The sequence below is a fragment of the Cynoglossus semilaevis genome, chromosome 3 (genome assembly GCF_000523025.1).
Source record: "Cynoglossus semilaevis isolate Cse_v1.0 chromosome 3, Cse_v1.0, whole genome shotgun sequence".
Classification (NCBI taxonomy): domain Eukaryota; kingdom Metazoa; phylum Chordata; class Actinopteri; order Pleuronectiformes; family Cynoglossidae; genus Cynoglossus; species Cynoglossus semilaevis.
In genome coordinates, this window is record NC_024309.1 from 2,884,765 (window position 1) to 2,892,749 (window position 7,985).

Genomic DNA, 7,985 nt, shown 5'->3' on the forward strand with positions numbered 1-7,985 from the left:
ACAAAATAACAAGTGTGCCTTCTATGAGTGGTGTTTATTTATGTGTTATATTTATTTGATTTTTATTGATTATGACACCGAGAAAATTACCTTTCTTCAGACGCGTTCAAGCTGCAGTCTTTACATTTGTAGAAATGATAGAACAAAACAACAACAACAATAACAATAAATGTGCTCGCGTGAATCTGCACGAAATAACGAGTCATATGTAATTGAATGAAATATGTTTGGGTTTAAATAACATATATTTTAAACTGTATGCATGTGTCAATAGTGTGAATAAACAGATGCCTGAGAGAGAGAGAATCCAAACCACAGGGACACAACATGTTGTGTCTGGAGGAGCAGTCATATTTTTGAAGTCAAGATTTTATACAAAATATTATTCATATGCAAAAACAAAGGCACATATAAAAACACGTGGTATCATCACGGTTTTTACACAACCATGTTTGGATTCTCCAAGAGGTTTTGATGCCGATCAGAAGATTGCAGCTGATCTGTTACACATATGCTACATGTAAACATCCAAGCTTTACAGGGAAACAAAATATCAGAGCCACAGAACATCACAGTAATCCACCACATGTTGGAAACTCATCAGTGCCCTTTCGGGACCACTGAGGCCCCGAGAGGGTTTAATAGAGCCAAACTGCAAAAATTCAATGCAAGGTCACATAAAAATTCCCCTCTCTATTCAAAGCTCCATTCACCAGCGTTTACATTTAGTGTCCTTTAGAAAGTGCATCGCTCTGTTGGCCCCTATATCCATTCAATGCAAACCGTTTACTGTGTTTCCCTCCCCAGTTTTTATAGTGGCTTTTGGACAAGAGGAAGACTTTACAGAGTCTCAATCGGGGACAAAATCAAGAGATCTTGTTCGCCTTCATGGAAAAAAATCGAAGCTGGGGGTGAATTGAACTTCATGAGCCCGGGCTTGGGATGTGATTATAAGGCTGCTGCTGCTGCTGCTGCTGCTGGCAAGTGAACTGCAGCCACACTGACTGCACAGTGCAACCCGTAAGAACTGGATCCTAAAAGAAGCCACGAGATCCGATCCCGACCCGACCCAAAGCTGTTTGTTCTGGGTTTAGAGAGGTCTCTGACAAAGGGGGTGGGTGGGTCGAGGTGAGGAACAGAGGCGTCACTTTTCACCCGGATCCAAGGCTCCTGCTGCTGCTGCCGCTACTGCTGCAGCTGCCTCCGTGTCCTCCAGGGGGGTTTTCCAGCCTGTCAACCCTGGGAGGCGACGCTCACGGACGGCTTGGAGAGCTGACTCCTTCCGCTGCTGCAGCAGAGGCGCACACAGTCAACCGGGACGAGTTCGTGGAGAATGGACTTATTTCTCACTTGCGATTTGTAGAGACAATCGAAGGACATAGAAAAACACAACAAACGCGATTTTTTTTTTTTTTTTGTTTTGTTTAACACGAGAGTTTTTTTTCTTTATAAATGGATGTACGTGTTTTCCACTTTTGTTGCGACGTCATTTTCTCACATTTGCGGCGAAGTTTCGTCCGTCTTTTTTTTATTCGCATCATGACTTGTTTCCAGTGAAAACGACAAAAGCACAAAGCGGATTTGGAGAGGTGATATATAGGCTACGTCTTATCTTTAACCTCCTGCGTTTTGTAAATCCCCCACCAGCCGATCTCCATCCTCCCTCCTTCCCTGCAGACGATGCTCTTTCTCCGGAGAGCCGCTCCACAATAGACCGCGTTAACTAATATTTCGCCCCATTTCCATATCAGCAGCATCCTCAATTAATTATAGATTTTTATCAGTAAACTCCGGTGTGGTGTCAATGTGCGGCTTCTGCATGTTTGTGTGTGTGTGAGTGTGTGTGTGTATGAGAGAGCGAAAGAGAGAGGGAGAGATCGAAAGAGAGAGTGTTTGTGTTGTGAAAATGCGATAGTAAACATAATTATGGCACCAAACAGAGTGACTCAAATTCATTTCAAACTGCATATTAATTATCAAAAAATTAAAAACACAACGTATTTGTTTTATTCTCCAATAATGGAGCGGCGTTTGTAAAGCAGCACTGAATTCTCCTAGTGATCTTATGCCACTTCAGTGGATCAATAAGTGAATTGTCAGGAGATATTACCATATTGGATTGACACACTAGGGGATGCAAGGGACGACACCGATATCGGCACATCACTATGTTCGATACGTCTAAGTAAAAGCAGAGTTGATAGTTACAGTTATTATTTCTTGCCATCATTTTTTACAAGCACATTTAGATGATATCCACAGCAAACGGCCACTAGGTTCAATGCACGACCACTGCGTCTGCACATGTACAGCCACCTCGTTTGTCCGATGCATCGGCGCCCTCATGGGGTTGCACGGCTGACCCCTCTGCCTCAGCAGGACAAAAGCACGCAAAAAAACCCTGAGCTCCGACCGCAACCTGCCACAGTGACCCAGTGGCCAACTCACCTCCAGCAAACACATGCACACAGCTGTGTGAAGGGCCCAATAAAACAGCCAATAAATAAAGAGTAAAGTCCAACTTCTTCAACGCTTCGTGCCCATAAATCTCATCTAATTTTTTTTCCAAGAGTAAAAGCTCCAAAAAGGGGAATTTTTTTAAAAAAAACAACCATGCAAAATTTGTACAAAATTTGAAACATCAATTTTAACTCCAGCAATAAAAGAAAAAGACATCTCAGAAATCCTCTAAACGCAACATCAATTTCAAGTGCTCAGTGACTGAGTCAAACGTAAGAGTAAAACCAGTAAAATTGTGAGTAAGAAATAAAAACTTAGAATTTGAAGGGTGATTTCAGCAAAGTAATGCCTTTTAAATGCTCTTTTGTCTCAATTCAGCAAACCCAGAAGAGGACAAAAAACAAAAACAATTTACTCTCAAACAATAAAAAGGAACATAAAGTAAAAAAACAGGGAGAAAAGTGACAGTTTATGCATAAAGGTGCTCAACATAAACTCTATCGACGTTTTCACATACAGCCCTGAAGCGATCCAACAACTGTCCATAAATATGCAATCGTTATATATAAAAAAAACTTCAAAATTCGCCACCTCTTATCTCATTTAAATCCCTAACCCAAAGCACAAAGTCAGAAAAAACAGTGAGAAAAGAGAAAAATAAAATACATAAAATGTAGAGTCGGTACCTTTGGTATAAAGCATTCCGTTTTTCTTCTTTTCTGTCTTTCTCTTGCTCAGTAGCGATCCGATAATAGCATATGGAAAGTGTTTTCAAAATGCCCAGATTTGGCACATTGTCATTGAAAAGAGAGGAGCGCAGTGATGCGGTGCTACAACAGGGGAAATGAGTTGCGGATTGGACGCAGCCCGCCTCGGTGCGGACTTATCCCACTTTAATTTAATATTCCGCAATCACACACACTAGTGATGGCATATAATTCAAGGAGAAATTCAGAGGGAAGGAAATGTTTTGTGTGTGTATGTCTGCGTGTGTGTGTGTGTGTTTTTACACCACTTTATTTGATTAAGGAGAGAAGCAGCACACTATTGTCACTTTTTACTCACTTTTCATTCTTTTCATTTGCCTTTCCCCTCTTTCAGAGTCAGGCTTTTATATGTTTTTTTAACACATAAAACAATTGATGTTTTTGTTTTCTTTTTTCCTCAGTGTGTTTAGACCATTTATTTAAAAATCAACAACTGACTCCTGTGCGCGTCGATGGCGCACTGGAATCATCCCTAACACAAAATCGAGACCCATAAACGCTTGTCTGTAAAACACTGAACCCAAAATCAATGTATTGGGACATTTCGATCGATTATATAAACGAAAATCCATACGAAACATGAGCCCGGTATCAGCCCACTCTTCCGCTCCCTTTTAAAGAGAAAGCGAGAGAGAGGGAGAGAGAGAGAGAAAAGGTGGTGGGTGGTGGAGGGGGGTCTGAACGGAGGAAAAAAGGAGTTCTTGTAGTGCCTGGGATAAAAACCTAAGACTGTCAATGCAACCTTTTGCCTCACTCACTTAGATCTGGGCTTCTCCAACATTTTCATATCAAGGAGCCCTAAGCGGACCAGCCCATAATTCCGAGGGTCCATATTAATTAGGGGTCTGTCCCCGGGATTAAGTTCCCCGTGTGATATTTATGAAATCATTGTGATTTTTTTTATCCAGACATGTTTCTAAGTGGAATAATTTCAGGTTAATGAAATCACAGTGTGATTAAACAGTTCGTCTCTCTGCACTTCCAGACCCCCTGCGTGGCCCCTCGCCAGACCTTTGGGGGATTCTTGCACCCCTGCTTTTCATGACGGGGGAAACCGCAGACTTCAGATGTCAAAGTGCTTCCAGATGCACAGTGATAGTGCAAGTCCTGATGACAACAATTAGACAGAAGGAAAAAAACGCACCAATCAAACGGGGCCACACGGATTGCGTTGCCTTTTCAAGGGTCAAGGGGAACCCTGCGCCGCCCCCCTTCCCCCGCCCTCTCCCCAGCCTCGGTCCCGCAACCGCCCATACACTAAAATATCACATTTCAGCATCACTCACCACAGTAACAATCAGCCACTTCCAGACACTATAATCAGGTATGCAAATTCCACAGAAGTGCAGAGACACGATAGTCAGATGTACAATTATATAAACTGTGCATTAAATGCAACATGATATGCAAGAGAAGGAGAGGCTGAAAGAGGAGGAGAGAATGGGAGGCATGAAATAAGGAGGTGCCAATCATGTAAAATTTACATGGGACCACAGCTGGTGGGGCTCTCGAGCAGGGGAGAGAGGAGGTGATGGTTGCGGTGTTGGGGATTAGGAGACAAGGGAATTAAGGGGGGTGGGGCTGCAGGGTGGAGGGTCGTGCAGCCGCCGGTGCCACTCTGTTTATTTGATAAGAGCAATCGATGCCCCCTGACTGTAAAGTCTTTTTCACAGATGCGGGCGGGGCAAGGTTGTGGCTTGATATTACTCCCGGAGAAGAACAAGTGTTGTGGCAACCATGGAGAGATACATGGAGGAACAAGAGGAGGAGGAGGAGGAGGAGTAAGGGATGACGGGGGAGAAGGGTGAGGACCTGCATGGGCAGACGTCGGCGCCCGTAGTATCTCGGGTGGTTCTGGAGAGGAAATCGACACCACAACTGCAACTGCACACTCCGAAACACACACTGTAACATCCCCTCTTCTTCACACACACACACTAGTGCTGTTTCCATTCAGTGTCACCTCACCCTGCTGCCCTCCTCCCACTTGGCCCTGTGGTCCTCCGATCTTTTTCATTGTTGATCCCTCTTTAATAGACACGCGCCCACAGAGTGTCGTCCACATATGGACGTGGGAATATAAAACACCCCCAAAACGCCCGCCTGTGTCCCCACAACAAACACGTTCAGCCCTGTACAACGCCAAATAATATTGATTATCAGTTTGAAACTCGTGCACGCGAGGACGCCGAGAGATTTTCAATTAGAATTGTGTCCTAATTAAAACAATTTAAATTAGTTAAAAAAGCGACAATCCTGCTTTTACAATCTTTGAATAATAATGTAAGTAAATATAGAATAAATATGTTTTATATTAAATTAATATATAATATTTGCAATGTAATTAATAACGTAATTAAATATAAAAATGATTTGTGAAATACAGTAGATTTCAAATAAAACAACACAAACCTTCTGTTTAAATTACAAAATAGTTTATATTTAAAACAATTTTGGCTGTAATAAAACTGGCATGAAATTACAATTAACAATTACTAATGTTACCACGTGGACTCGTTTTATTTTTGGTGAACTACAACGGTGTGTTAAATACGTTTTTCCCCTTAATATTATTTTCACCGTAATAATTGTATTTTATATTTTTTAGTCTAATAGAAAGATTGAAATATATTTAAAAACAAATTCTAATGGCTTTGCAAAAATAATTATATAGACAAAAACACATATATTAGTAAATAAAAATCTGACAGTAGACCAAATCATTTGCAGAGAATTATATGATAATAAAAATAATATAAATAATCCACAAGACACTCTGGCAAATTTAAAGCCTAATTTGGGGTTCTAACAGAAGGCCTGACATTTAAGGACCTCATAACACCACTGTATGTTGTCACGTGACTTTGTTAAGTGCTTCCCTCATGACAAACCACAGGCTCCAACATGTCAATTTACTGGTCCTAGAGGTCCTTTTAGAACTCCAGAAGCACCCCCCACCCCATTTCCCCCTCTCTCTGGGGGACTGTCACCCCTCCACCTTCTCACCCCATCATTTGTCCATCCATCCATGCACCCTGCATCCCTCTCTTTCCTTCTCCTCTGACACTCAGGGGGGTCATCCTAAAAGACCAGGTCAATGTCAAGAACAGGTCAGACTCACATCTAAATATAGAGCAGAAAATGGTTCTGATTTTTTTGTTTTGTATATTTTTCTCTTTTTCCACTCTTTGACATAGGCCTAAATCTCTATGAAGCTGCTACCGAAAAAAAGGGATATTTTAACAATTTCTTCTTATTTGACTCAACACTCTGTTGCTGAATATTTCACTTGAAAATAGGCCAAAACTGATCTCGGTATTTTTTCATTATTTAGTCAAATCAATCAAAATATTTAATTATCATAAACTCTAATTAAGGCGTTTTTATTTTGAGAAAAAAAAAAAGACTACCAATGTGTTTGCATTGTGGCTCCTTCCAGAGTCACCGCCCGACTCTGTCAGCTGTGAGCTAAAACAGTCAGTCTGTCTCTAGCTTGGACGCCATCATCTATCAAGCCAACCAAGTCAACCGGAGGTGCACTGACCAATGCGTAAATGCGCAGGGATTAGTGGATGCGGCTCAGACAAATTGGCAATGCTTGGAGCGAAAGAGAGTTTAAAGAAAGACAAAGATAGAGAGGGAGAGGCGTCAATTTCTGAGGTGTGCAGTGACCCTGAAAGATGCTTGTTGGCTTCATCAATGCATTAGAAGAGTCCTTATGAGGGTTCTTCAGCCTCCTTTCCTAGTGACCATCTTTATACCGGATGACCAGAGTTCAAGCAGTAATTTCAGCAAGCATGTACTGTGCCAAAGTGTCATTGAGCAAAACAGTGATTCTCTGCCTCTCACACAGCTGCAGACACACTCGGAAGGTGAGTCTGACCTCTGACCTGAATGTGTTGTGCAAAGAAAATGTTTCTCATGAAAAAAACCTGTAGTTTTCACATTCTAATACTTTATATATCACGGCACAAAATGTGGCCATTTAATTAATTTAAGAAATTAAAATCTTATTAATACGAATTTAACCTTAATTATTAAATTATGTTCTGATGAACAATGCATTGGATTTCAGTAAAACATCATTATTACAATATTTAATAATTAAAAATTAACAAATGCACTGAATATGTAAAGTGACACATTAATACTCAGTCAATTATTTTTCTTAAAGCTAATCCCAGAACTTTTTTTTAAACCCTAACAATAACCACCTTTATGCTAAGGTTGGTCCTAATCTAACTTTAGCATAAATACAATTAACACATTCATTCTAACATCATCCAGAACCAGAGAAAAGAGGTCCTTCCTTATTAGGACATGGGTTTGGTCTCCAGACAGTCTACAGGTCATAAACAGACCAGTAGTTATTAAGTAACAAATACAAGCACCAACAGACACACACACAGGGTAACACACAAACAAAAATCCTGTTATGTTTTCAATTTGAGTTGAAATGCAGACATTTTCCCTTGGTTGCATAACTGCCATCCGTGACGCCCCTCCCTTCAATTAAATGCTATTTTTCCCAAACAAAATGTCAGAATCATTCCACACAGGCTAGTTCAACAGTGATTTGTTCTGAAAGCTATGTGTCTTTCTCCGAGACGGTGTGTGTGCATGTGTAAATTTGTGCCTTTGTGCGTTTGTCTGTTTGTGTATCCTGACCTCAATTCTGACTGGGTTCGCAAAGGATGCAGGGGGAAAAAAAGAAACCTAAAAATACATTTAATTTGCAATCAGCCCAGCTGACAATGA

General features: G+C 41.0%; 1 protein-coding gene across 1 annotated transcript in view; it reads right to left on the reverse strand.

The window, feature by feature from the left end:
• The window catches only part of zfhx4 (zinc finger homeobox 4), a 79,889-nt gene extending 76,521 nt beyond the window's left edge, over positions 1 to 3,368 (reverse strand). Inside the window, exon 1 of the mRNA XM_008307462.3 lies at positions 3,147 to 3,368. The gene's annotated coding sequence lies outside the window, so the exon portion shown is untranslated. The remainder of the gene's footprint in view (positions 1 to 3,146) is intronic.
• Positions 3,369 to 7,985: the final 4,617 nt, after the last annotated feature.